Genomic DNA, 25,599 nt, shown 5'->3' with positions numbered 1-25,599 from the left:
CGCTGAGAGGTGGGGAGAGTCTGGAGGTGGAGACAGATTGGATGGCGGCACGCCTTGGGCCCATCTGTTTTGGGAAGACAGCTCCAGCAGTCAGCAGAGGCTTTCCTTACAGTGCTGGGGTCCTGTGGGAGGCGGGGTGGGCCGGAGCCCTCTGGCTGTAGGGCCTGCCCGGGGAGGCCACAGTACAGAGAGGGGAGGCTGAGCCGGGCGAAGATCTTGGCCGTTCTCAAAGTGAGGTTCCCCGGGCCGGCAGCTCCGGCCCCACCCCGGGAGCCGTAAGAGGTACGGGTTCTCCTGCGGGGAGACACCCCCTCCTCCCTCCTCCAGGCCTCCTGAGGCAGAAGCGCTGGTGGGGTTTGGCAGTCTGTGTGCTCGCCAGGCCTCCAGGGGATTCTCCTGCTCGCTCAAGTGTGCGCACGGGCCTGACACTGCCCCGATTACGGAAGCTGAGCTGGGTGACGGAGTCCCCCGGAAGTTTGAGAATGGGGCTGTAGCTCCCTTGGAGGGGAGTCCTGCCTGAGTGAAAGCCCCGAGGGAGGGCCCGGGGAGAGGGGGTGTGGAGGAATCCAGAGGGAGGGGTATCCTGTCGTTCAGGGTGGCCTTCCAGAGGAGGTGGGTGTTGAGCTGAGGCTGTTGGCAGGCTCTGCGTGGCAGGGCAGGGGCGTGGCAGGGCCTGTGCGGCTCAGGGCCAGCAGCTTTTCTGATGCTGGAGCACTGGGTAAGGTGAGCACGCCGGGCGGAGAGCCCTGGGTTCCATCCTGTCTTCACGCCCATCTGGCTGTGTGGCTCTGGGCAGGTTCCTTACCTTCTCTGGGCCTCACTCCTCCGTTTGTTTAAATGGCACCAGCGCGGTGGGTCTGAGCATTCGAGGAGGTCATCGTGCCCCAAGCTCTGGAGCTGTCATCTGTGGCCACCCGCGTAGGCCTTGTGCTGCCTGTGCCTCGGGCTCTGAGCTGGTGTCAGAGAAGCCTGCCCTTCCCCCAGAGACCTGGCTGAGGCGTTCACGACAGGGCCGCTGGCCGGGGCAGGGATGGCATCGCTGGTCGGCCCCCACGGGGATGGGCGGGCCAGAGAGGAGTTCGGGGCGCCTGACCGTGCTCAGGCTCCCGAAATGGCTGTCGGCCAGCCAGGGCGTGCTCAGTGCTGTGGTCACAGGAGGGCAAGTTCTGAATAAGTAAAGGAAACAGAATCGCCTTGATCAGACCATCCCTGCTCTTTTCCCACTACCCCCCCCCCCCCCCCCCCCCGCAAATCAGAAGAGCTGTACTGGGGGCGCCCCAGACCCTGCGTCTTCCCGGTTGAAGGATGCCGGTGCCGTCCCATGTTGAGTGGAGAATTTCCCGTTAATGAATTCCTTCCTCGACCTCCCCACCCCGAAGGACCCCCGCGTCACCCTCAAGAGGATGGTGGAGCCCACGGCCAGGGACGTGAGGCCGACGGCACCTTGTCTCCTGCGCTGGGCCCTCTTTGAAGCTGGCCCACCCTGGTCCCCACCCCCTTGTCACTCTTGCCCTATAATTCATTTAGGATTAGCTTTCAGACCTCCTCGCCAGTCCTAACTTCTGTTGTCTTGGTAACTGTGTCAACCGTTTGCTGGTTTCCCGTGATTATCTGACAAGAGGAAGGGGGGCCAGCGGGGAACATAAAGGAAGGGGGGAGGAGACAATGCCTGGGTCTTAATTGAGCTCACAGGAGGGGCCCAGCAGGCGAGCTGCGTGCTGGGGAGCAGTTGGAGTAACGCGTGGGGTGGGCAGGGCAGGGCGGCAGCTGCATGGGGGGCGGTTCACACCGGCGCCGGCTCCCCCCCTTCTGGGAATGTGTGTCAGAAGCACCGGCAGCCTTCATCTTAGGTCTTCTGGGCCCAGGGACAAAGGTGTCACTCCCCCTTCCTCTCCCCTCCCTTCCCCGTTTCCCTTTTGGGAAGTTTCCCTCCCAGACAGATTTCAGGCTGTCTCTACCCCAGCGCCACGCATGGGACGCCAGGCCCAGGGTGGGCAGGTCAGCCCCGCAGCTGGGGGAGCTGTGGGGGCGGGGGGGGGGTCGTCTGCAGGGCGCCGGGATGCCCTGGGACGGAGGACGTCTTTCTGAGTCCAGGTGTGGTTCTGAAACCCCTCGTTTTATTGTGCTCGTGGGTGCGGTCACTCAGGAGTTCTCAGAAGGGACATGGTGGGGTACGCTGGTCTCTGGCCTGCGGCTCCTGGGGCCTCATCAGGGAACCCTGGGTGCTGGTGGGGTTTCGGAGGGGTTTGGGCGGCCGGGCCCTGGAATCATCCTCGGAAGGCCCGTCTCCCTCACATCTGCCTGGTCGACACTGGCTGTGACCTGGGCCTCTGTGGGGAAGGGGCTGCCCCTTTGAGCACCTCCACACGGCCCATAAGTGTGGCCGGGGCTCCCTCGCAGCCTGGCGGCTTCAGGGAAGCTCTGCTTTGTACGTGGCTGCTCGGGGCTCCAGAGGCTCACGTCCCAGCTCACTAGGGTGAACTGTCTGGCTTTTTGGGCTCCAGTCCCCGGGGGGGAAGGGGTCACACCATGTCCCTTAGGAGGGACAGGCATCCCGGCTTCGTTTGGAGGGGGCAAGGCTCTGGCTCTTGAGGGGGCGTGCGGGACGCGGGTGCGGACCCTGTCTCCTTGGGAAACTGTTCCATACACGCCGCCCACCTGTGGTCCCCACGACTAGGCAGGTGGTGGCTCTCCCTTCTCCCTCCACCAGGGGAGAAGAGGTCGCTCTCTTCTGCAGTCGGCTGCTAATGTGTCCTGAAGATGCTTGGAGCAGAGGCCTTGGTGCGCCGACGTCACGGCAGAGGGGGTCCCTCACTGCAGGTTCACCAGCCCCATACAGAGAAGGGCTGTCTCCTGAGACGGGGGTGTGTGTGGGGGTGGGGAGGTGGTCATTCCTCATCCCAGAGGAAAGACCAGCCCCTCACCCCGTCACCGGTGTCTGTGCGACGGCTGCGGAGCCTTGTGGGGGGCTGCTAATGAGCTCTGCCTGGTTTTTATGAAACGCCGTGGTAAATTATTAATTTGGGCCAGAAATGAAAGTGTAGAACCGGATAGGCTCATGAATATTCATCCTTGACGTCAGCACGCTGGGGTTGATCTGTGGCGAGGGCAGCCAGCCGGACTCCTGACCCAGATACGGGGCAGGTTCCGTGGGGAGGAGGCCCGTGGGAGACCGTGTGCCCTTGTTCCTCAGTTTCTCGGCCTGTCGATGGGGCTGGTAACTCCCAGCTCATCCGCACGGTTGCAGCTAGACCAGCCGCAACCAGCTCGACAGAAAGAAGCTTGAGTCAGAGGGTTCCTGATACCACCACCACCCCCCCCCCCCCCCGCCGCCAAGTTGCACAACAGCCCGCTGGTGCTGAGGGTGATCCTGAGAGACTGTCTCCTGCCTCGGCCCATCTTAGGGTCTCCCGGGGCTCTGTGCTGCAGAGCCCATAAAAATGACAGTCCCCTCTGACGGGCACCCTCTGGTCCTGGGGTATAAGTGTGGTTTGTGCTGCCAAGTACACCTCCAAGCTGGAGAGTACTTGGAAGAGGCCCTCCCTTGTCCGTATTCCAACCTCATGGTACGTCACCTCTCCAGATTGGTTCTGTGGGACCAATTCACCGGGGTCTGCGTGTCCTTGGCAGCCCGACTTCCCAGCGCGGAGTCAAGGCCTCGCTGGGGCTCCCCTGCCTGTCTGTCCCGCCCGCCCTTCCCCGCCTGCTGCCTGGAGTCTGGGAGCCCGTCCGGGCTCACCCCTGAGGACGGGTTCCTCCTCATTCTGTGCTCCCAGCTTGTCACCAGCAGGAGTGGCCTCCGAGGTAGCTCCTTATTCATAAGGCAGCCTCGAGGGCTAGTGGAGCTCTGGAGCTCAGGGACGAGGAAGCGAGGCGGCCAGCGTCCGAATCTGCGCTCTGCCATTTGCTCCTTACAAGGCCCGGGACAGGGGGCTCGGGGGTTCCGTGCCGCGGTGTGCACGTGCAGCAGATGTGCGGAAGGATCCTTCCCAAGCTGGCCTTGAGAATTGAAAGGGTCTGTACGGGGGCGCCTGGGTGGCTCAGCGGGTTAAGCCGCTGCCTTCGGCTCAGGTCATGATCTCAGGTCCTGGGATCGAGTCCCACATCGGGCTCTCTGCTCGGCAGGGAGCCTGCTTCCTCCTCTCTCTCTGCCTGCCTCTCTGCCTACTTGTAATCTCTGCCTGCCAAATAAATAAATAAAATCTTTAAAAAAAAAAGAAAGGGTCTGTACGTTTCAAGCGCTTCTCGGGGCGGGCTGCGTGGTCCTTGGGGTACTTCCCGGCCATCGGGATGGTCGTGAGTGCCACCGGCACCGTCGTCTTGTTTCGGGCTGGGGCTGGGAGCTCCGGGGCTCGGCGCTCCAGGCCTCCCTGGCTTGGTGCAGGGGCACAGAGCGCATCGGCCTGCGACTGGGGTCTCGTGGTAATGTGTGTTTTCCCTGCTTCTTGGGAACCGGTGTGGCGTGCCTCTGGGGAGGCCTCGGGGCTGCATAGATGTGTGTGGGTTTTGGTGGCCCTCCCTGGGGCCCCTGCGCCTGCCGCCAGCCTGGACAGGCCCATCCGTATGGTCGCCCCTGGGGACCGCCTCTGCATGGGGCTGAGGCCACTTCCTGCTGAGCTCTGGGCGTGGGGGAGCGGTGAGGGTGGGGGTTTCGATCCTCTGCCTGGCACAGGAGGACACGGAAAAGTGAGGTTTCTGGCAGCTTCCGGGGTTAGAGCCAAGATGTGAAGCGCGCCTCCGGGTTCCCAGGCTGAGACAGACGCTCCTGCAGTAAGTTTCCAGAGCAGTGGCTCAGGGGCGGTGGAGGGGGCCGGGGTGGGGGGGGTGGGGAGGCGGAGTGCAGGCTGAGCAGTGTAGATGGGATTAAATGTCGCCTGTCTGAACCCCAGGCTCCCAAGCAGCTTCTGGGGGCTTCTGCCAGGACAGGGGAGCTGTGGGCAACCTTGGCCCCGGGTCAGCGGGAGCCTCCGCGGCCCTGGCATCGGGGGAGATGCTCAGAGCCCAGAGTGTGTGGGAGGCTGCCAAGTGTGTGGTTGTAAGAGGGAACGTTGTGGGGAGCCGGGGGGAGTGAAGACTTCGCCCTTTCCTCCCCCCCAGCCTCTGGCAGTGTTTCTTGGGGTGAGCGGGTGGGGGGCTGGGAAGCCCTCGGGGTCTGCAGGTGGGCTGCTGGCGGACAGACACCTGCTGGGTGACAAAGCCTGCCACTCGATCACGGCCTGCAGAGAGGTTCATGAAAAGCGTGTGAGGTTTTATTTGGCTTATTGAAACCAATAACTCCACCTGCCTGCTTTTCATCCTGGTTTTGATGCCTTTGACTCAGGGCTCTGTCCCCTCCCGGGTGCTCTGCTCAGAGAGGCCGTCGGCGGGTCAGACCGGTGGGGCGAGCTGACTGGAAGGAGTAATAAAGCAAATAGCCCGCAACCAACTTTGTTCTGCCTACCCTGCTTTGGAAAGAGCTGCCGGTCTCTTGCAGCTGCAGCTGCTGGGGCAGTTCCCGAGCACCTGCTGGGTGCCAGGCCTGAGAGGGGCGGAGGGCAGGATCGAAAGTGAGTCACAGGTCGTGCCTGCAAGGCCCTCCTGGCCACCTGAGGAGGGGAGGGACTTGGCTGGGACTGGGCTGCAAGCTTTTGCGCTTGGAGGGATGCGGACCGCTGGAGGGGCCTGGAGGATGGAAAGTTCCCTCGGGGCCGGAGTGATCTGGGAGGGCTTCCTGCAGGAGGCGGTGTTGGAAGCAGATTTTGAAGAAGCAGTGGGTGTTGCAGAGGAAACCGCCCCCACGGTCACTGGCTTGAAAATTCATTAAAATGAAACAAAATCAAAACTGTCACACCAGCCCCGTTTCAAGTACTTGACAGCCCGTGTGGGGCTGGTGACCACCATGTGGGACGGCGGAGGAAGAGAACATCTCTGTTGTCACAGGAAGTTCCCATGGACGACGCTGGGCTCATGACCTGGGGAGATGCTTGGGGCGGGGAGCAGGAGGGCCCTGGGAGCCCGGATTGGGGCCTTTGTTGTGTTTGGGGGCCATAGGGAACTCGGGGAGCAGGGAGGTGACCTACCTGGGACATTAAACACTGGAGAGACAGAAGTCTGGGGACGGTTCCGAGCTAATCGGAGCCCACATGAGGCGGGGGCCAGGGCCATGACGGACATCAGGCTGGCCAGGTCGCGTGTGGGGGACAAGAGCGTGGAGGTGGGAGGGAGAGCCATGACATGGGGAAGTGAGTTGGACGGGGGTGGGGACAGAAACCACCAAGTGACCGTTCGGTGATGAAAGGGGTAGTTTCCGTTGTCAGGTGGTACTGGACCTGCAGGCTGGCGGGGGCCTTGGGGAACAAGCCTGGAGATTTGGGGGTCGGGTGTACACGTGTCTACGTGTCTGCGTGCACGTGTACATGGTCCCAGGGTAGGGAGATCTTGAATCAGCCGTGAGGGCTTCCTGGAAGCGGTGGGGGGGGGTCTCCATCTGCTATATCAGGACATCCCACGTGAGTGAGCAAAGGCCTGGGTGTCAGGTGAATTCGGACTGGTGGGGTTCTGGGGCACGGACGGACCTGTTTACAGGGGTGCCTGAAACCATGGGCAGGGGTTCGAGGGGCATCCCCCCAGACTGGTCCATGCAGCTGTCCCCTTCCCTGTCAGGCAGGTACTGTTCTCACCAGCCCCACTGGCAGAGGCAGAAGGACCTTGAGGCACAGAGAGGTTAAGTGACTTGCCCAAAGTCACACAGCCAGAAAGCGGTGGAGCCAAGGTTTGAACCTCAGCGTTCCACTTCCAGAAGCGGTACCGACCCCCATTCTCCAGCCTCTGTTATAAAGTGTGCCATTCCGTGGTTTTTAACCCATTCCCAAAGTTGGCCAGCCACCACCCCCGTTGGGGCCCGGAACAGTTTTCACCCCACGGAAACCCCTGCCCCCGATGGCAGTCCCCCCCAGTTCACTCCATCCTCCGCACCCCAGGAAGCTGCTCATCGCCTGTGTGTCTCCCGGGACCTGCCCGTCCACGTGGAGTCCCGCGCCATGTGGTCTTCTGCGACCGGCTTCTTCCATGAGCACCGTGCCCGCGAGGTTCATCGGCCGCGGCGTGTGCGTCACGGCTCCACGACCACCTCGAGCCCCGTCGTGCGGCAGACCGCGTCCGCTGTGTCTGCTCCTCTGCGGACAGATGTCTGGGCCCTTCCCGTTTCCCGGCTGTTCAACTCACGCTGCCGTGAACGTCCGTGGACGTGGGTTTGCGCGGCCCCGGGTGTTCCTGTGTCCTGCGGAGCGGGGGTGCTCCCCGCGGAGGCTCGTCAGGAGCGGCACGCTTTTCCCTGGGCCTCCGTTTTCCCAGCTGGAAAGGGGAGCAGTGTCCTGGGACCTGCTGCTTTGCTGGGCCAGTGATGCGCGTTACTTGGAGACTCTCTGGAGCCGAATGGTGGCCTTTGCTGCTGTTCCCTCGCCCCAGCGGTGAGGGCAGAGCCGGGAGGCCCTAGGCCCTCGGCCCTCGGAACCAACCCATGGCACATGAGTGGCTGTCAAGTGTTTCTGGGAAACTTACTGGGAATTTGGGAGAGATTTCTCCAAAGCCCAGTTCCATAGAAAAGGGATGAAATGCTGGCACATGTGGGTGACCTCCACCTCCCTCCTCTGGGGGTTTTCTGGAGAATTGGAGCAGGCACTGCTTCCTTGGCCGGGGCCGAAGTGGGACAGCCCATGCTGGGTTCTGGAGGCTGGATTTGGGAGAGGCCCAGTCCCCCTGCTTGGGGGGCGGGGCCCCTCGGCCTCCCGTCTGGTTCTGACAGGCAGCCCCTGGAGCCTGAGTTTTTCTTGGAGGGCGTCCAACTGGTGCAGAGCTGGCTTGGCCCTGGTGCTCTTGTGGGACAGAAAGGAAGCTATTGAGGGCCAGCCGTGGGAGTTGTAAACTGCTTAAATGGCCCTTCAGGATGCTTTTCCTTAGCTCTGCAGTGAGGATCTGGCCTGGGAAAATCCCCGTGTTCCTTCGGCAGCTGCCGCCCAGAGAGGGAGCGTGGCTGGCCTGGGTCACACAGCAAGGTCAAGCTGAGCTGGGAAGGTGCCTTTCAGCAGCCCTGAAATCCTCTGTTGGCCTCTGACATAGCCTTTTCTATCCCATTAAAACCCGAGGCTTAGCCCCCGAGGGTCAGCGGGAGCGAGACTCCACAGCGCTGCCGCCTCCCCTGCTTGACAAGGCCCCGGGGTCAGGAGGCCACTGGAGTGACCTTACAGAAGCGTGCCTTCTGGGCACCCCCACCCCGCCTCTGAAGGGCTCCCCAGCCACCAGGCCAGGAGCCGCAGGGGGGCCGTTTTGGGAATGTGGCAGGTGTTCTTCCCAGAAAGCACAGAGCCTGGCTGCCCTCCTTCCAGCTCTGCCAAGATTTGGGTGGGTTTCTCTAGCGCTTCTAGAGGCTGGGTCTCCTCACTCGTCTGCAGCCTGGCCCTGCTGTCTTGGACACTTGGCCGGTGGGGGGGGGGGGGCGGGGCGGTGGGTGGCCTTTAAGGAAGCCCTCAAGGATTATCAGAGTCTGCTGTCCGGGGGTTGGGGGTGGTGCGATGTAACCGCCGGGACCCGGCTTTATCAAGCTTGCTTCTGTGCCCTGCGCTTGCCCGGCCAGCGGTGTGCTGAAGAGGTTCCTCCCACCCCCCCTTCAGTGGCTGCTACTCTCTGCGCCCTCCCCCCCCCCCTTTTTTTTAACACTCCAGTTAATTAAATGTGGCTGCCTGTTGTCGGGTGACGAAGCTGGATGTTTATTACACCTTGGCACTCCTGAATGTCAAAGGCGCACCCAGTTGGAAGAAACCCTGGCAAGGAGGACAGGCCCCCCGCAGATGTCTGCAGGGTCCGCGCACCGTGGGCGGGCCGGCCGGCCGCTGCCACCTCGGCTGACCTGCGAGCACTTCCTCCCGGTCTGGCCACCGCGCAGTGCTTTCCCCGCCACGAGTCTGACAACGTGTGTTTACCAGGCTCGCTCTCGCAGGATCGCCGGGAGCTCTATTATCTGGCATAAACATCCTGGTTCCGGAGATTATTTCATTGGAAGGAATTAAAGATGCCTTAAAATATATACGGATCCTCCTTGCATTTTCTTTTGGGGTGGTCAGTCCACCCCAAAACGTGGCTGCATTCCCTCCACCCCGCCCAACGCCGGAGCACAGGCTCCGGAGAGGTTGGGGTTACCCCCCCCTGCCCCCACCCCGGCTCCCCACTTCCGATCTCCCACTCATGCTGTGGCATTCTGTTTTCACTTTTTTCGCTTGGGTGCAACGTGGCTAATGGTGAATTTTTTTTCCCACGTTGGGGGCGGGGAGCGAAATATGGATGTGTTCATTTTATAGGGTTTTTTTTTCCCCCTTTAATAATAATGCTTTAAAGATGTCTGACATCTGTAACTAACAGCTGGCATCCTGTTATGGAAGAATGTCCTTTTATTTCAAAGCAGGTTGAACTGTCATTAATAGTATAATTAGGTGATTATCACTATATAGCAGAAAACTGCTTAATTGCAGAGATCGCTTTTCTAGAATTCCAGTCTTTTTATGGTTATATTTGTTTTAGCTGCTTGAATTTTCATGATATTTTGGCATTTGGTACGCTGTCTCATTTTTGTGTGTGTGTATTTTTTTTTCTTCCTGTTTTTTAATGTGTCTGACAGCTGTCTTCGGGAGCATTTGGTCCCGAGGAATCTTCTGGTATTAAAGCAGCTCTAGGGAGCGTTACCTGGAAGAGGTCCCCCGCCCCCCCAGTTTAACCCACTCTGCACCAGGCCGAGTCCTTACAGGAGCAGGCCTGGGAGTCCCAGGCGCCCTCTGATTTATCTGATCCCACTGTGGATAATAGTGTGAAATTAGGCATTTAACCCTAGAGCCAAGGTTGTCTGTTAAGAGGCCCCTTTTACAATGCAATTTATTTTTATGGTGCATCCTTAATACATAGGATTACCAAATGCTTCGGAGTTGCGTGGATTCTGTAGAGAAAGGCACACGTCAAGGGACGTGGTCTCGGATGTCACCGGACGTTGGAAATAGAAGGTCTTGCAGAATCCGAGAGGGGAGAGTTTATCTTTCCCAACAGGACTTGGAATGAATGCAGAGGTTTCGGGGTTACCCTTGAAAAGCCAGCGGGAGCCAGGCGCTGCCCCTCCATGAGCCCCCCACCTCTTCCCAGGCCTTGGGGCTGTGCGGTGTCCCAAAGCAGAGCCCTGTTTTCCTAGAAACTCAGCCCTCCTGGGGACAGGGGTGTGTGCCGGGTGTGGTGACAGTTTTATGCCCGATGTAGAGTTTTTACCCTGTGTCCTTCCTACCAGGTCCAGGAGAGACTGCCCCGGGGCTGGGCAGGTGCTCCCCTGGCCAGGCGTGGGGTGACCTTGGGTACTTCATGTGTCTGCCTGGCCTCTGCCAACCCCGGGGGATCTTCCACAGGCCCCTGGGTTGTCCTGCCCAGGGGGCAGGGCGGGGTCCTCCCAGATGGCAGAACTTGAAGGCCGCCTTTATATCCCCCCATCCCCCATGTCCTCCTGGAGGTGGGATGACCTGCCCCTGGCAGCTTCCGAGAGCTGAGCGAGGCTGCGCCAGGTGTGGAGGCAGCCACGGGGTGGGTGACCTTCTGGAAGGAGGGAGCAGGGATGCAGGCCCCCCCACCCCAGTACGAGTGCTCAGGGGACCCTGGGGAAGTTCTTGCTGAGAAGTGGACTGTGCGTTCCATGTACTTTGTTTTCAGCTGCTGTGTCCAGGGGCCCACCGGCCCTGCTGAGGGTGATGGAGGGAGTGATTCGGATCCAGCCAGAGTGGGCAAGGGGGCTCTGCCCGACAGGGACCCCACTGTCCTGCAGCAGGGACCTCTGAGTTCCTGCCCTGCACCCCAGCCCAGCTGTGCCTGCCTTAGTCCTCTGAGTCCTCCTACCCTCCCATTGCTCAGAGGAGGCAGCGGAGCCTGGAGAGGGAGTCCCCCATCCAGGGTGTGACAGTGGCACGGAGGTCTGGGGTGGCTGGGTGGGTTCGATCCGTGGCTCCAGAGAGTTGCAGTGGTAGGCACAACCTGTCTCTTGTGCCTAAGGATTCTTTCCACCTTTGCCAGAGTTTCCAGGACAAGTCAAGGTGACCTGGCAGCAGTAGAGATAGAAGCCCTGAATCGAGGTTGTCCCTGGCCTGTCCCACAGCTCCCCAGGTCTGCAGGATTTTGTGATTCTCAGATGGGCCTTCCAAGCTGGTCAGACGCCAGTGGGCTGGCTCCTAAGGACAGGAAGGTGTGGGGTTGCCTTCCTTGTCTTGGTTCCCTTCTGCAGAGCAGAAGAGAGACTGGGCTTGGCTGCCGCAGCTGAGCATGGATGGCAGAGCAGTGGCTGGTGCTGTGTGGCTCTAGGCAGGTACCGTCCCTGTCTGAACCTTGTGGCTGCCAGCCACCTGGTGCTGGGAGGCTGCGGGAGCGCCTTGGGCATCTTCAGGGCCGGCTCCTCCCACACCCTCCTGCTGGCCTACTGGGCTTTGGTGATTGCCAGAGCAGCCCCAGATGCTGTGTGGGGGCCCCTGGGGTGGTGGTGCTGGACAGCTGCCACTGCATGGCCGGGCCTGGGTTTTATGGGCCGAGGATAAGTAACCCCTTGTCAGCGTTTCCACCTGAATGCCCCTAATAACACTGATAGCCATAGCATGGCGGCTGGGACCCAGTGTGGGCCGGGGTGGGGTGAGGGGCCTCACTCAGGGCTGGTGCCGTGACCTGGAGTGGGTGTGGCCACAGCCTGATGCACTTGGGCTCGCAGTTGATGAAAGCACAGGTGCCTCAGCCTCTCTGTGCCCCTGGTCCAGGGCTGTACCCCTTTTACAGGTGGGCCAGCGAAGGCTTGGAGAACTTTTTCCCACCACTCACCAGCTTGTGTGCCTGGCCCTTTGCTTATATTATCTCTTGTTCTTCTGCAGCAAGAATGGGGTAGCTGTTTCTGGTTTTGTGCTGCCGAGGAGAAAGCCTAAGAGGGCGATTGGAACCTGGGCCTGCTCTTCCCTACGCAGTGGGCTGAGTGGTCCCTTCAGGTGGATCCCCTGGCAGTGATCTTAGCAGCACTGTTGGTTGTGCTGTGCATGGTGCTCCCTTACTGCACATGGTCCCACCCCAGGGCCTTTGCACACCCACTGCTTGTGGCCCTGCCAGTGCTTTTCGTGCACCTGACATGCATTTCCTGTGTATTTTACTGTTTATCACCCCAGCTGGACTGTCAGCTCTGCCAGAACAGGGGGAGAGAGAGCGAGCTAGCTGGTTTGTCTCGTTCACAGTCGTATCTTGTGCTGACAGAGTGCCTGGCATGCAGGAGACGCTCACGAACGCCTGGTGGTTGGAAGCTCCATCTCCGTGCAGGTCACAGCCAGTCTGTGGCTCAGGATCTGTGGTTCTCTGTCCTTAGGAAGCCTCAGCAGAGAGGACCCTAGTGATGCCAACTCTTGGGATGGGGGGCGGGGAACCCGAGTGGGCTTCGGGGCAGGGGTGGTGGGACAGAGCGGGGCCCTCCCCTGGGCAGGACTTCTGCCTTGGGGTGCACCAGGGCTTTCTGCACCATCCAACCCACCCACTTCTTTTGAAATTCTGGCTGGGGCCAGCTGGGGGCGGGGGTCAGTCACACACACAGCCTGCTTTGTATCCTTGGAATCCTTCTATTGCCAACTTGTTGGGGAGGGCGCTTTGTATTGTAAATTTCCACCGAGTAATTATGTCGTAATGTATGATAATCCAGCCTGGCCCCGTTGCTGGGCAGCCTGTGTCAGCTGGGAGCCTGGGCCTGCTGTGGGCAGGGTGGCTGGGGTCAGAGCGACATGTCCTGGGGATCTGGGGGCAGCAGGATTGGCTGCGTCACTCCTGAGGGACTTGGGCCGGGGCTTGGGGGATTTCCCTCTACCCGAGTGTGGGGGGAGCCCCCACTCACGGTTTCTTTGTGGTGTGGTTCCCTAACTTGCCCTCGTCTGAGTAGAGTGGCCCCTCCAAGGAGCCCCGTCTCAGCACCTGGGCCACGGGTCCTGTGGCAGAGCTCTCTGTGGTCCAGGCTAGGAGGAAGGCTGTTACCTATCGAGTCTTAGGTGAGAACCAGCCCTAAAAGATCATTCAGGCCTGGTTTGAATTCACAAATGTGACACTTACTCCATTCAGCCAGCATCTTTGGAGCATTTACTCTGTGTTGGGCACCGGGGTTCCAGGACTAAACTAAGCTGACAGAAATTCCTGAACTCCTGGACCAGCAGACGGCGGACGGGGTAAGTTAGGTGTACCTCAGACTGTTACGAAGGAAAGGGGATGGCGGTGCGGAGGTGAGGGCAAGGTGGGGTGTTCAGGTGGACAGGCCAGGGTGAGCCTTATTGAGTAATAGCCTTGATGGGAGTGAGGGAGCCAGCCCAGGAGATTTCTAGGGGAAGAGACGCCAAACCAAGGGAATGGCATGTGCAAAGGCCCTGTGGCTAGAACTTTGCTAAGCTCCTCGGTCCCCCAGCTCTTAACGTCTGCTCTGTCAGCGTTCACGGAGCTCCTGCAAACCGTGGGGAAGGTGTACAAGATCAAGAGGGGACTCTGGGTTGGACAGGTATTCTTGCCCCGCAGTGGGAAAGTCGGTCGTGATAGGGGAAAAGCGATGGCTCGGAGAGAGGGTGAGTGGGGGAGAAGTGAGCGTGGGTGTGCTCTTCCTGGAGAAGCCATAGGCCTAGGACAGCAGGCGGTGAGCTCGAGAGCTGAGCAGAGGCTGAACCCCAGGACAGGAGGGCAGGGCTGGTGTCTTTCCTTTGTGGGGACACAGAGAAGCCTGTCAAGCCTTCCTCCCTCAATTGAGGGGACACATTCGGCTCCATTCAATCCAGGCCCCAGCTGACCCCCAGGAGGTCACGTGTCTTGCTGGCCCAAGCAAGCCTGGCCGTGGGGGCTGACCCATGAGGGGGGGAGCAGGGATCGCTGTTAGGAATGGAATGCTTGTGCCGTGCCCCCCAAATCCCTAAGTTAAAGCGCTAGTTCCCCCACCCCCCACCCCCCGTGTGGCTGTGTTCTGACAAAGGACCTCTGAGGACGTAATTAAGGTTCAGCGAGGCCACAGGAGGAGCCGTGTTCTGTTAGGATTGGGGTTTTAGCGAGAACAGACCGGTGAGCTCTTTGTCTTGGTCACGTGAGGTCGTAGGTCACGTGCACCCTGCCAAGAAAGTTCTCACCCAATACTCACCCTGGCAGTGCCTTGGTCTTGGACCTCAGCGTCCAGACCTGTAAATGAGGAAGTAAAGAACCTGTTGTTGGAGCCGCTCGGTCCGTGCTGTTTTGCTCCATGGCCCAAGCGGAGACCATGACAGTGACCGAGGCCATGATCTAACCCCAGGCATGGTGTCCCTGGCCTGCCAGGCGTTATGTGAGCCTGGCAGCTTGGCCGACCTCCCTGCGTGCAGAGCCAAGCCCTGGGCCTGACCTGGTGAATGGCTTTAATAAGGGTTTGGGGTAGAATCTAGGAAAGGGGCTCCCTGAGCGGGGGCATGGGGGGTAGGGGGGTGGGCAGCGCTCTGCAGGGACAAAGAGACCACTTTCCCTCTCCCTTCCATGCTGGGAGTGAGGCAAGTGGCAGTTCTGAAGAGGGAGTGGGGAGGCAGGAGGCAGGGAGACAGACTTTGAGGTCAGGCCGTGGGGAGCAGGTTGCTGGGGTCCAGGATGCTCAGCGTGTCCCGGGACAAGGCCTGACAAGGCCAGTGCCGTGCAGAACTTACATCCTGGGAGCTCTGGTGCCACGATAAGCCCTGGGGGCGTGCTCCTGGGCTTAGGATTTGGGGGAGATGGGGAGCTGAGAGTCGATGGACCTGTCCTGTTTCTGTGCCACTGTTGAGCAGTAGGACCCTGAGGCAGGCCCCTGGGGAATCTGGTCCTCCTGGGTCCTGGCTCCCTGACTCCAGAGGCCTGTGTGAAGACATGCAGGGGACAGGGACAGGCTTGGTCCGGTGACTTGGCTGGCCAGTGGGCGCTGAGCCTTGCTTTACCTCCCGTCTCTGATCCTAGGGATCGAATAGGAGTCTGCGTGGCACTGCTGGCAGCTGCCCGGAACTTCCCACGCGTGACTCGGCGCACCAGGCTGACCTCCAGCCTGCGTTCAGCATGCCCCATGGCTGTAGCTTCCCAGCCCCGGCCAGCGACTCTGGTTCAGGGGACCTGGGCTAGAGCCTGGGGGTCTGCACTTCTCAGAGTACCCTCACCCCACTCGCACGGCCCGTCAGATTCAGGAAGCAGGTACCCACAGTGCGAGCGTGTGAGGGGGGGTCTGAACCCCCAGAGTAGGGCGGGCTTCGTGGAGAATGGGCGCCCGGCCTGCCGTGAGGGGCGCAGACGCGGGGGGAGGGCGTAGGGGGCACATGCAGCCGCTTCTGCGCGAACCCTGGTGTCATCTCACTTAGAACTCTAAACCTGGCAGATGTAAAAGGATGCACTTAGCACCCCAAACAGGGCTCTGCAAACATTGCCCTCCTCCCTGGAGGCGTCAGCACCCGCGGATTAATGTGTCCCGGCAAGAAGGGAGCGTGCCAAGATTCCGCGTGACCTCGGGTCTTCAGTGCGTCCGGGGTGGGAGGCGGCGACAGTCATTGGCTGGGGTTCAGGGGGCTCGGGAGGCCCCCGTGTGCTGGCGATGCCAAGCGCAGGAAAGGAGAGGGTGTTCTCGGGGCCTTTCTGGGAACCGGCCAGAGCCCAGTCGCTTGGAGGAGGACAGAGCCTCCTTGGCCCCAGATCAACAAGAGAGCCCCCTCGCCAAGGGGAGGGGTCCCTCCTGGCTTGCTCCTGCCCCAGGGTGCCCTCTGGAGCCTCGTGGCCTCCCCCCCAGCCCTTTGGCCGGCACCCTGCCCAGGGGCACCCCGAGCTGGGGCCTCCCTGTGTTGGTAAATTGAGCTGCTTTTCTCCCCAGTTCTGGGCGTCAGGGGTGGGGCTGGGCCGTCCTGTGCACCCCCCTCGCCTCTTAATGCCTTTTCACTCCCAGCGTCCGTCTGTGGAGCCCGCGGTTGGTCGGCAGCCCTGTCATTTAGCTGTTCCAAGCCAGCGATCGGGAAGCAGCACAAACTGTGGCATTTGCTGAGCGTAAAAATTCAATTAATTCCAGAAGACAGATTAAATATAAGTGAGTTTTAATAATTTGCTGTAAAGTCGGAGGATTACTGGGGGCACGAGAAGGGAAGCCACACAGGCATGCGTGAGCAGGTTGGCACGGCCCCGGGGATGCCAGCCGGGATGCTTCCCGGCACCCCCCCCCCACGCGCGCGCCTTTCTCCCAATGGGACGTGGCCCTGAGGCCCAGTGGCCACCTGCCGCAGGGGGGCGTTGTCCTGGGGGTCTCTGGGTGGGATTCTAGAAGCCAGTGGTGAGTGAGGCCGGCCCAGGCTTCCGGCACCCTCACGCCAGCGGAGGGACAGGTGGCTGGACTCGGAGTGAGTGTGTGTGCCCCACGCTCTGTTCTGCTGGTGTCTCCTTTGCCCCCTGAGTCTCGCCTTTCTTTGCCTGATCTGGGGCCCCCCAGAGTCGACGGCTTCCGGGCCTGGGCGCAGGGCTGGTTTTGTCGTCCTAACTTTTGAGGAGGTGAAGTGAGGTGGAGGAAAGGCCTGTGGACCCCTCCGATGCCCAGGCTCTCGGGTCCGCCCCCCCGCCACGACCCACACGTTCGCGCACCCGCCCACGTTCTCATGCCAGCGTGTGGGTGCACGCGCAGTCACACACGCGTGCGCACCCACGGTCCTGCCCCAGAGAGCCGGCAAGTTCGTCACCTTCCCGAGTTCCCCGTGATTCAGACGCATCTGGGAGGCAGTCTGCTCTCCGCGCCTGTCTTTTGTCTTCTCCCACTGCCAAAACACACACACACAAAAACCCCAAAATGAGGCCTGACCCAGAAAAGGCAGTGGGTGGAGGGGGCTGTCTGGAGCCTGCCTCCCCGGCCGCCCCTGCCCCGGGGGGAGGGAGCGAGAGAAAGGAGGCAGGCCGCTTTTCTGTCAAGACAGTGATGGTCCAGTGAGTACAAAATGCTGTTTCAAAGCCAGGGCTCGTCACCACCGCTTCCCACTGTGATCTCCGTAGATTTCTTTGTCTCCTTCAATTGGCCCTAATTATGGAACTGGAGGCTGCCTGATCAGTTTCATTCTTGTCATGAAATCCTGAGGGCACGCATGGGGACGGGGACACAGGCTCGCCAGCTGCACGGCCCCGAACGCTGGCCTTGGGTCTTTGTGTGCGTGTCTGCGTGTGTGTGTGTGTGTGTGTGTGTGCGCGCGCGCGCGCGTGTGCTTGTGCGCGTGCTCAGCTGTGTGTGTGCGCGCACGCGAGCACATGCTTGGAGACCTGCCTCGTCCCCTCTGCTTGCTCCCCAAGATGCCTGGCTGGTTGTGGGGGGGCCCTCTTTTTGGGCAGGAGGGAGTTCCCAGCGGACCTCCCAGCTGAGAACTGGCTAGCCGGGATGTGCATATGGTGAGCAGGCTGCGACGCTGGCTGCCGCTGAGACGAACACCTGCAAAGATGAAAGCCACAGCCAAGTGCGGCTCGCCCTGCCCTCCCTCCACGCTCCCTCTAATGCCCTAATTATGCCGTGTTTGTTTCAGTAATTTACACTCTCCGGGTACTGATCCATCAATAATGAATGTATTACCTGTCTCCGGGTAAGGTTTGGGGGGATCCGGGAGGCTGCTCTGAAACCGTCTGCAGAGCAGCAGGTCGGGGAGGCAGAGGGAGCCCCCTCCCCGCTCACCACCCCCCCCCCCGCCCTCCTTACTCAGATGGCAGCCTGTTTGGCAAAAGCCGTCTGAGGCTGGGACTTGGTTCGGGTTTTCCGTTCCCCCTCCGTTTTATGCCTTTTTAATATTTAAAGCCATCATTGGGATGAGCGATAAAATTCTTTCAAATCAAATTTTATCCTCCAATCTCGTGCTCTGCTTCCCTCTGGCCGGAAAAGTTGGCGGGGGCCGCGGGGGCCGAGCAGGGGCTCACGGGGGCCAGTTCCGGTGGAGCGGAGCGCCTGTGCCCACGCAGAGGTTGCCCGAGGCCACCCCACCCCCACTGCCCGCACAGCCTCCCTCCCAAACCCCTGCGGAAGAACTAGTGGGGTCTGCACGGTCTGGACCGTGACCAGTGACGGGCCCACCCGGGATGCACCGGGGGAACCGTTCCAGGGCCAGATCCCGTGGTACAGGGCTGCAAGTCCTCCTCCTCCCTTTTGCTGATGGGAAAGCGCTGCCAGGGCAATTTTTAAAAGGTCGGGGGGAGGAGAAAAACTCACCAAAAGGCGTGATGAGCTGTGGGCAGTTTGCAGGGAGGGGAGAGAGAGGGCAGCCATGGCGTCCACCTGCTGTTGTCTCAGGAGCGGGCCGAGAGGATGGGCCCAGAGAACGCGCTTGGCCTCCAGGCACCAGCCTCTGCAGCTCTGCCTCCGAGCCTGCGTGACGCTGGCCTCCGGGAGCCCCGAGGTCTCTCCCTGCGTGGCCGCAGGGGCCTGTCTGGATGCTCTGGCCGGTGGCTCTGCCTGGGCTGGCTGGGCTTCTTTCACCCCTTCCGGCCGCCTGCACAGCCTCGGGGACGCCAACCCCAGCGGGCGTCTCCAGTGTTGCTCGCCGTTTCTCTGACCTCTTGCTTTGGCGCGTTGGTGTTGGGGGCTGTCTTTCTGCCTGGCTGTACCTCCATTTGGGCTGGGACGCAGAGAGGGCTTCCTGCTCCGTCCCAGCTGGAGTCCGGAACCCTCCGCTGCGTTGCAGCCCGGCACCGGGACATGGTCCTGGGCAAATTCCCTCCTTTCTCTGTGCTTCAGTTACCAACCTTGTCAGCCTGGTGACGACGACGCTAGCAAGGGTCCTTCGAGATTTCAGGCGGGACACTGAGCCAGGTCTCCTGCCCCCACACCCACCCGCCCCCAGTCTCACCTCTAAGGGCCCGAAGGTGCAACATGGTGCCCCATGAGGAGCGTGTACTCAGAGCTGGCCCGCCTGCCTTCGCTTCCTGACTCTGCTACTCATCAGCTGTGTGACCTTGGGCAAAACACTTAACCTCTCTGGGCCTCCGTTCCCTCCCTCGTAAAATGGTAACAGAAGAATCTACCTCATGGTAAGACATGGGGCTTTGCCAGGATTCCACGTTAAGTACCCAGAATGGCCGACTGCCGTTATTACACTGATAAATTTTCTGTCCGTTACCTAGGACGTAGGACAGTAATGATGTCGTCTGAGGCTTACCAAGGTAGTGACTTGTTTCATATCAGAGGTCCAGGAAAGGGCTCATGAGCTATGAGTGTCCCAGGGCCGCCGTGGCCGAGGACCCCCAGCTTCGTGGCTGAGATGGCACGCGGGTATCCTCACCCAGCTCTGGGGTCCTGAAGTCCGAAATCAAGGTGGCTGTCGGCAGGGCTGGTCCTTCTGAGGTCCTTGCAATCTGTCCCAGGCCCCCCTCCCCCAGCCTATAGACAGCCACCTTTTCCCCCAAAAGTCTCCTCACAGTATCTGCCCATGTGCGTCTGTCTCTGGGTCCACACTTCAAAATGACGCCAGCCCCATTGCATTAGGGGCTCCCTCTGCTCCTGTGACCTCATGTCAGCTAATTAAAGGACATCTGCAATGACCCTGTTTCCACATGAGGTCCCAGTCTCAGGTCCTGGGAGCAGAGCTACCAACCTGAGACTCTGGGGAGGGGGGAGGGGGGACACCGTTCAGCGCCCAGCTCAGCTGAGCATGGCCTCAGACCCAGGGATCCTTCCAGCTCCCAAGCGTGAGCTGGGCCCGAAAGGTGTCCCAGCCCACATCACACCTCCTGCCCTCGGAGCGGGTTGTGGGGGGAGCACGCGTGCGGAACCCAATGCTGGCTGACGTTTAAATTTTCAATAACTGCAGCAAGTCATGAGGGAGAGAGAGGTGCCCACGGTTGCCAGGGGGCTTCCTGTAGTTGGTTTTTACGGAGCAACCTCAGTTGGGAGTGTGGGCTGGTTGATGTCTGTCTGTCTCACGGGGAGCGCCGTCGCCCCTCCGAGGCATGGAATGTAGGCAGGGGCACCTTATTCCTTCAGTAGCCCGGAGAAGCACAAACGGGGTGGCCCTTGGCCCCGGGCCGCTGGGCACCGCCTGGACACTCTGGTGGGAGGATTGAAACCCCCACTCCCACGGGCGGGAGTCTGGAGGGCCGACTGCGGAAAATGAAAATAAATAAATAAGAACGGGCGGGAGAAATAGGGGGAAAACAGCGATGTGGAGCCCCAATTGCTAGCAGATGGTGCTGGTATTAGGAAAATGAAAATACATGCAGTAAATTTGCTATTTGCCAGTGTTAATTTCTTATCCCAAGGTAAAACCTTCCCCCTGGCCCTAGCCATGCCATCTGCACGTTCATAAAATACATCACAGCAGAACCAACGGAGCGGCAGTGTGCATGTGGGGCTCCGGGTGGTCGGGCGCCAAGGGGGGGCGCGGGGGACGCAGACGCACCTGCTGGGGTCCTGGGGACGTGCCCTCGGCTTCCCACCTTCAGCGCGGGGCCCTGGAGGTGTGTGCCCGGGTCCCGTGGGGGCTTCACAGAGTAGAGCCCTGGGTTGAGGGGGTTGGGGGAACCTGTTAGGACCCCCCGGGAAGTTCTCCCACACGAGAACCCACTGCTGCCCCCAGTTGTCCCCAGGGAGTTGGTGCTAGCAGGGCTGGTGGTCCCTGGCTCCCCGTCCCAACCACGGCCTCCAGCCTCAGAGCCTCTCACGTCTGGGCAAGAAGAGTGTTCAGTCTTTGCAGGACAGGCAGCCCCGGACGGACCCCTGCTTCAGCCTCTAGTCTTGCTGGGGTCCCACCCCTATAACCTCCCTGTGGTCCTCCTCCTGGTTCTCTCCAGCCCTTCCCAGTTGCCAGGAGCTTAACTGGTGAGGCCACCCTTCTGGGGGTGGGAACAGTGTCCTCAGCAGCTTCGGTTTCCCCCACCTGCCCCCGACTTCTGGCATCCCACTCCGTGCACCCTGCAGGAGAGCAGAACTGGGCCGAGCCCCCGGATGCATCCACCGCGCCTGCTGGGGAGAAAGGGAGCCTTGTGCATACCTGCTTTTCCGATGTGATGTCCCCTACGTGGTCTCAGTCCAGCTGTGGAGGGTGGACCTTCGAGCCCCTCAGGCCGCCCCTAAACCTGGAGCAGGCACTGCCTGTGCCCAGGGATGACTGGCGCTGCCCCCTCCTTCCCACAGCGTGCCCTGGGGGGCCGGGGCCCAGCCGGGCCGCTCTGTCTGCTAATTACCAGTGTGGGAACGGCTTTATGGTCCTCTGGGGCCCTGAGAGAGCCCCCACATCTGGTCAATTGATGCTGAATCTGTAATTCGGATGACATACAGCCCCAGCCAGCTCTCCAAATGAGGCGATTAAAAGGCTCTTCTCCTCCTCCTCTGAAGAACAAGCAAAACCAGGACCTTCTTTTTTATTTCGCGGGATTGATGGGCCCTGCCCGTGCCCTTTGCTAGGACAAGTATTATCAGGAATACCTCTGTATTTCCCGACTTTGCAGGCTGCATAAATCTCCTATCAACTCAGGCAGGCGGCAGAGTGCTTTCCTGGAGGGAGGCCGGCCTCTGTCGAGCTGGGGTGTAGGCTGCCGGGGGGGGGGCCTGCGGCCTGTCTGCCCCCAGCCCGGCTCTGCGCCTGGCCGTCCTGACTTCAGCCCCCGCCTGCCCCCCACAACCTGCCCTTCCCCTGCCCCCACCCTCCTAGCCAGAGCAAGAAGAGCGCTTGGCCCGGTTTCATCTCTGGAGTGGGTGTTTGCCCGGGAGGCATCACGCCCAGAGATGCCGTCCGGGGCCTGCACGGTGGCCGGGGGTCTGGCGGGTCCATTGCTCGGCGGCAGGGGTGGGAGAGTGGGTGCACGCTGGTGCCCCCTGAGCTGCCGACCCGCCGCCCATCGGAGGCTGAGCTGGGTGCGGTTGGTCAGGCCCAGGCCCCGGTTGGAGTTTCCCTGGTGTCTCTGGGAAGGGGTGGATCCCGCCTTTTTTATATCACCAGTTAATTCCTCAAAGGAATAGCGTTTAGGAAGCGTTTCGTGTGAGCGTGTGAGCAGCGGTGTGAGTGAGCCCGCACGTGCACGCGTGAGACCGGGAGCCGGGGGGCGGTTGAGACAGCTTGTCGGGGGCGGGGGGAACACAGCAGGCGTGGAGGGGTCTGGCCGCTCCTCGGTGGAAGGAGGCTGGCCTTTGCGGTCAGGCCCGGGTCCTACTCTTGGGACCTGCTGGCGGCCCGCAGAACGTCCCCAAGTTTCAGCAGGGGGATCCGCGGGACAGTGCTGTGCGTACAGAGTGGCCCGGCGGTCTGTGGGATTAAGGACAGCGTTCTTGGGGGACAGGACAGGCTCTAGCACTGGACTGGGGATGGCGTGCAGCCGGGTGCCTGTGGGACAGACCCAGAGGCCACCTGAGACCCGGCTGGAGGAGGGCCCAGGCCACCTGCCCTTTCCCGCCCATCTCCGGGGAGGCCAGACGTGGGTGTTGCCTTAGGCCTTGTTCTCCCCAGCGCGTGAAGATGCGGTAGGGCGTCCCCCCCACCCCGGCGATGTGGCATGAGGGGTTCTCCTGACAGTCTTTGAGGGGAGCGTCCATTGACGTCATCAGAGAGAACACCTGACCCCAGGGCATGGGGTCCCCTCCAAGCCGCACCTGCTTTATCCCAGGGCTCCTGAAGAGACCCCGGGCACAGATTGTTAAGGCGGAGTTTTCTGTGACCTTGCTCCCCCAGCCCCCGACCCCGGAGCTGAGACCCCCAACCCCGGGAGGGCGGAGGCGAGCACGGCCGTTGAGACTATGGGACGGGAGGCCTGGGCGCCCAGGTGTCCTCTCTCCACTCCCCCTTTTCCTGGGGACTCTGCGCTGGCAGGGAATGGGCTTCTAGAGAGCCGCCCCTCCTTCTGTGGCCTGGCTTGGGGCAGCGGAGAGACTCCTGGAGAGAGTCACCAGGTGTCGGCAGCAGTGCGGGGGGGGGGGGTCTCCCGAGCTGGTGGGGGCTTTGTGCCCCAAACCTCGCCCCGGACCTCGGCAGGCTCCGGCTGGTGGCGCGGGCTGCCTCCCTGGTCAGCAGGCCCTGCGGTCAGGGCTCCGGCCTCACCAGGGCTCTCATCCTGCTCCTTTTCCACGCCGACACCGCGTTCCAAGGAGACGCGTGTCACTCGTTGGTTCTCGGCAGAAGCGAACAGCCAGGCTGCTCTGTCCAGGTGCTGGGATTTGTCCACGAACAAAACGGAAATTCCTGGCCTCCCACAGCTGACCTTCCAGGCCAGCGCTGTCCGGCGGCACATTGGACGGTGGTGGAATGTTCTAGGGATTCGATGCACATTTGGAGGGCACCACCGACGTGGGGCTGTGGAGGACTTGAAATGTGCCTCCCTTGACGAGGAGCAGAGCTTTCCTTCTATTTACTTTTTGATTTATTTCGATGTGCCACCTGTGGCCCAAGGCCACCCGGCCGCTGGACAGGGCGCTGATCGAATGCGAGAAAACTCACAGCAGGAACAGGTTTCTACTGGGTCTTCCTTTCCAGACCCCCTTCCCGTGTCTCAGAACCTTCCAGGAGCGTCTGGAGGGGAAGGGTTGCCTTAATCGCAGCAGATGGGCTCCAGCAGAACCCCGCTTCCTGAGGTGGGGGACTGTCTCTTAGGTTGGTTTCTGTGTTTCACTTCTGGTCCCGAGCTTGGCGTTTCGGGGCTGCTGATAGCTGTGTGAGGAGTGCCGGCGGGAACGAGTGCACGACAGCCCCAGAGCGGCCATCTGCCGGCTGTGTGACCCTGAGCGAGTTGCTTAACCTCTCTGTGCTTCTGTTTGTGACAGTAACAATAAACTACTTCACAGGGTTGTTAGGAGGCTTATGGAGGGGGAGACGCCCCAGCCTGTGGAGCGGGTGTGGCAGGGCCCCCGTGTAGGTGCTTTTAGATGCTGCTTCTATCAGTAATAGAGGAAGCCAGCCCCGAGCATGGTCCCCAGGCCTTCCCAGCAGCTGCTCATTTCTCTCTGGGTCCCTCCTTCCTCTGCTCAGCCATCCTGAGGAGACCTGGGTCATGTTTGGGTATCCACGGCCCCTCCAGCTGTAAGGAACAGAGGACTCATTTCTCTTTTCTTGTCCCTTGGTTCGGAAACTGAGCGCAGAGAGGACAGTGACCTGGCTGGGGTCAGACGGCTGTTTGGCCAGCCCCAGAGTTGGGGCCCATCCTGGGAGTCCCACGTTCTGGACAGGCAGGTCACTGTTGCTGGGTGTCACTTACTTGAACAGGCCTGTTGGCAGCTCCTGCTAGCAGCCGCTCCCCGTGGGGCAGTCGCTCCAAGGACAGGCCCCAGAGAAGAGAGCGAATGGCCTGCCCTCCAGGAAGGGAGCTGGCCCCGCGGCCTCTCGGGAAGACCACTCGGGCAAGTACTTGAACCTCACTGAGCCTCAGTTTCCTACTCTGTGGAATGGGGCCACGGGTGCCGCGCCCCCGGGATGGGGAAGAGCAGGCGAACTGATTCATACCACAGTGCCGAGCCGGGGCGGGGCTGCGGCTTCAGGGGACCCCGGGGAGTCACGGGTATTCTAGGGCCTTGGACGGAGGCGCCCAGGTCCCCTCCTGTCCCTGCACCCCTCCAGAGCCCCCAGCCGCCTTCACAGGCCCTGGTGCCTGGCTGCCGGTGGCCTTGGTCCTTGGAGTCAGCATGTCTGGTCCAGCCTGGCCTGCAGGTCAACCTGGGGTGCCTCCCCATGGGGCCCAGCCATGCCTGGCGGCCCAGCTGCCCTGACTCTCCTCTCCCTGGGCCTGATGTCATCCCTCAGGGCAGCCTGGGGGCCCCCGAGCAGGGAGCAGAGAGGTGCCGTTCCCACAGCCAGATCCTCCCCCCTCCCCTGCTCGCCCAGCCCCTTCCCCTCCATTCTCTCCCTCTCTCCCTCCTGCTCCCCCCCATAGCCCGGCCCCTTGGCCTCCCCTCCCCACAGGCCCCTCTGCTCCCCGCATCCCCACCCCGGGGGCTGCCCTGTGCCAGCTCCTGCCTGTGTGAATGTCTAATCTCCAGTTTTATTCGCTGGGCTCCAGCCATTTGCATAATCCACACAGTCACCCTGGTTTTAATTGCCCACGACTCTGCGGAAAGATCATGTGGTTAAGTGGTAAATCATAATTACATAAATAATTGCTTTGGCCACAGCAAGCTGCTTTTGTTACACCTGCCATCTGCTGGACCCGTTTTTTCTTCTGGCCAGAACAATGCGGTTCTGATGACAGAAGCATGCTGCTTCTCTCTTACGGGGGGGCGGGGGGCTGGGGAGGGCGGGCGGTTGGGGGGGGGAGTGGGTTGAGTGGAGGGGCTCGGAAGCACAGCCTGGAAAATTGCCCGGTTGCTGGGGTCCGCGCCTGGCCTGCGTCTCTCTCGTTCGCCATTCATTACCCGGCTTGGTTAATGCATCAGAGTGGCAAATTTGACTTCTTTGCAGAAAAGGGAGGGAGGAGTGAGGCCTGGGGGAGGGAGGGACCCGTGGGGGCCGTCCAAGGCCTGGCCTGCCTGCGGTCTGCGCCCGGCTCTGACAGCCAGGGCAGGAGGCCCGCTGGGGAGGGCCGGGGCCCCGGATCCTGGGGCGCCAGCGGGGCCAGGTGGGCAGAGGTCAGAGCCCTCAGATCTCTGCCCACCGCAGGCAG

At 61.2% G+C, this 25,599-nt stretch overlaps 1 protein-coding gene and 1 long non-coding RNA gene across 11 annotated transcripts in view; both read left to right on the top strand.

Moving 5' to 3' along the window:
- Nucleotides 1-25,599, top strand: part of GSE1 (Gse1 coiled-coil protein) — a 385,871-nt gene that overhangs the window by 293,788 nt on the left and 66,484 nt on the right. The window lies entirely within an intron of this gene.
- Nucleotides 4,409-9,061, top strand: LOC309853532. Its single transcript, XR_014305796.1, has 2 exons — nucleotides 4,409-4,770; nucleotides 6,643-9,061. It is a non-coding gene; the product is annotated as an uncharacterized lncRNA (long non-coding RNA).

The sequence above is a fragment of the Mustela nivalis genome, assembly GCF_964662115.1.
Source record: "Mustela nivalis genome assembly, chromosome: 18".
In the NCBI taxonomy this organism is placed as follows: Eukaryota; Metazoa; Chordata; class Mammalia; order Carnivora; family Mustelidae; genus Mustela; species Mustela nivalis.
Note: the sequence above shows the minus strand (reverse complement) of the source record. Positions and strands in the feature narration are given on the sequence as shown.